This window comes from Pelmatolapia mariae, linkage group LG14 (assembly GCF_036321145.2).
Source record: "Pelmatolapia mariae isolate MD_Pm_ZW linkage group LG14, Pm_UMD_F_2, whole genome shotgun sequence".
Classification (NCBI taxonomy): Eukaryota; Metazoa; Chordata; class Actinopteri; order Cichliformes; family Cichlidae; genus Pelmatolapia; species Pelmatolapia mariae.
In genome coordinates this window covers 11,716,348-11,719,871 of record NC_086239.1, presented here as the reverse complement: position 1 = coordinate 11,719,871, position 3,524 = coordinate 11,716,348, and positions in this window count along the sequence as shown.

The following is a 3,524-nucleotide window of genomic DNA, read 5'->3' as shown; positions in this document are numbered from 1 at the left end:
CGAAACAGGATGACTTGCGGGTGTGCTCGATTCTCTAAAAAGAGAGCACCGGGTGGGTGGAGCTTTACGCTGCGGTTTGAGATCGGTCCAAACTTTGTGTTTTCTTTTACAAATTAGGATGTCATTTTTTTAAAAAAATATATCTGAAACGCCAGAAACTCTCGCGCTTGTAAAATTATACTGTATTTGTATTTTGCTGTTCTCAAAAAAAAAGCTGCATCTACCAGAATGGAACAAGCAACACAGTTTTCATTCAAGTCACATCCAATCTAATCACAGTCATTTCCTTTTTGTGATGAGTGTATTATGATGGGTAGATGTATTATGTATTATGTATTATGTTGAAGCTGAAGCTTTGGACTGTATCGCTTTCATCTGACACTAAAACTATCCCCATCAATACATATTTTTTCCTTCATAGTGCACCCGTCTTGGATCTGATAGAACAGGCAATATCAAGATATGAGGCTGTGTTTTTTTTTTCTTTCTATTTTATGTTATGGTATAATTTTGTAGATGGCATAGGTTCCTGTGGGTTAACTTTTCAGAAATATCTGTCCATATGAGGTATGAGTGCTTCAGATTATCGACTCGTGCAGAAAAATGATCAAATTGAGCTATTCTTGGAAAGTGGATAGTTTGTTCAAGAGCGAGTCAACACAGCACTATTCCCTAAATGTCTTCTCTTAAAGACAAAAATGCAGTGAACCAAGTCTTGCTGTTTGAAAGCGTTAGAAAGCAGCTGAGACAGTAAACATAGTTCCATTTTTAGATTGTGTTTTACTTATTCTTTAGAAACTGAAGGATCGTGTGCAGTTGTGGGACCTTTAAGGAACGATCAGCAAACATTAGCAGAATACAAGCATTTTATTGACAAAACTGCCTAGAAGCTGGAATGAACCTGTTATATTAGCTGTTTAGTTCATGTCACTGTCTCATGAGCATCCTGAACTGAAGAAAGTGGAATGACTCCTGAAATTGGCTTTGGTTTGTGAAACAAGTCAAAAGTCACAAAGTATGAACATCATCACCATCTAGTGGCAGAGAAAAAGAATGGACACACACACACACACACACACACACACACACACACACACACACACACACACACACACACACACACACACACTAGCTGTCCAATGTTTACTGTGTATTATGAGTATTCAGATAATTCTGAAACACCTTTACAGCATTAAAGCCAAATTGGGCTCAAATTTAAAACAACAGTTTAAACAACTGTCTTGTCTGGACTTGTCAGATTGTGTTTTCTTTTAATTTGGGTTTTATCCTTTTTTTTCAGCCTCACTCTGGACTGTTGCTTGGACCCGCGCCTCTGTAGCAGGGCTGGAGTGATCCTCCGCCCCTGTATTGTGCTGGTGCTGGGAATTCTTTATCGCCTCAGCTGGCTGGTCCCAGTTTGTGGGCAGCTGCACCAGACTGTGATCGAGGCTTTGGACGATTATAAGCAGCACAAGCCGTGGTTTGACTCGTGGGGTGCAAGTCTTCCAGTCTGCGCTCTGTGTTTGCGCGTGTGTGTTGTTTCTGTTTTATCAAAGATTGAAAATACTGTTTTGATTTTCCTCCCCATATGACCTTGGGCTCAGTGTCCTTTTTTAAATTCTTTTAACGTGCTGTGTCTTGTGCTTTTATTTTCAGTGAACAGAGGACGTGCCAGTGGCCTGAGACTCCTGACACACAGCCCAGGATGGTGACATATCTCTCCATGACACTGTAGCTAGTTATCATGATGAACCTACTGACTATACACAGACCCACAGTGCTGTGGTGAACCCTGTTAATATCAATCAGTCTTCTTAACCCACCTCAGATTCAGAAGCTTGTTGTTGAGCATGTTATCAGAGATGAGACAACAACTTCGTGGTCTACACAAACCAGACTGCGCACCTTCTCTGGCTGCACTCCTAGGCCCACTAGAGAGGTAGACTATGAAACATGGCGCACACAAGTGGATCTTCTCCTCTGATTCCTCCTTTAATGATGTGCAAAAGGTTAGGAACATTACTGAAACTTTGCTCAGTGCAGCAGCAGATATCGTTAAGTGTTTTGATGTGAGCTCACCTCTCAGAGCTTATTTTAGCTTACATCTGTGGATCTGTGTGAAGCTGATGGAGTTAAATTTGTCTCAAAACCCCACGTGGGCACGCAGTTTCATCTGTGTGTATCAGCTGATTCGTCCACACATATTTAAGGTTTTGTGAACGAGCGAGAGAGATGTTACGTATTATGTCATGGAGTGTGTATGCTAAGGACAGAGCAGCACAGCAGTGCACTGTTTTAACATTGTAAGAAATCAGAAGGTGAAAAGGTTATGATTTTTTTTCTTGGAATATGACTGTTTTTGAGAAATCCATACATTCAGATACTATTGCTGAGGAATTCTCTGTAATTACCTCAAAAACATTTGTGTGTGTGTGTGTGTGTGTGTGTGTGTGTGTGTGTGTGTGTGTGTGTATGTGTGTACGGGTTCGTACTATCCTGGTGGGGACCAAAATCTGACTTTTACTATCCTGGTGGGGACTTTCTGCACCGTGGGGACCAAAATCCAGGTCCCCTCGGGGTTGAAAGCAATTTTCACACTCAAAATGCGGTTTTACTGTCAGGGTTACAATTAGGTTATGGTTAGGTTTAGGGTAAGGGTTAGGGTTAGGCATTCATTTTTAATGGTTAGGGTTAGGGTAAGGGGCTAGGGAAAGCATTATGTCAATGGGATGTCCCCACGAGGATAGCAAACCAGACATGTGTGTGTGTGTGTGTGTGTGTGTGTGTGTGTTTACCAATTCAGATGGATTCCTGATGATGGAAGAAGAAAACCAGTCAAGAAAATGTAAGTAAAAAACAAAATGAGAGCATGTATTTAGTTTTAATTAGTTATAATTTGCTGGGTTAGAATAAAATAAGAAAAGAAAATAAGAAAAGAAAATAAGCACGCATTGTCTTGGTAGATATGAAGGAAGTTTAAGGGAAGTTTAGTGGAAGTGACTGTATAACAATATTTAGTTCAGTTGCTTTGATATTGAGATCCAGTTTTCTCCTGTTGAATAATCTTTTAGTCTTATATTCCAATAAATCAGATTAAAACTATTTAATAAATAAAACCATATATTTTCTCTGTAAAACATGTGAAACACATACTTTACATCGTATCAAGCTTTCATTTCATCAGTTTGATTGCCTTCAGGTGGTATTCATTAAAACTACAGTAACTAATGTGTGATGCTGCCAGTTTAATAAGATCAGACTGTTGTAAACATTTGATGTTTGATGTGGAGCTCTTATGTAATTATTACAGTTTTAAGATGTAATTTTCAAATGAATAAAATAATATTTATCTGTTGCATAGTTTACAGTGCGGTGTTTTATGCACTGGGTTATCATGTAGAGTTCTCTTTTGTCATCTAGCACCATCATCAGGTTTTCTTTTTATTCCATCTTAGATTTTCCAGCTGCTGTGCCTGAGCAGCCACCCAGAGACCCTTTGCTACAGTTAGTCTCCCTGCAGGAGG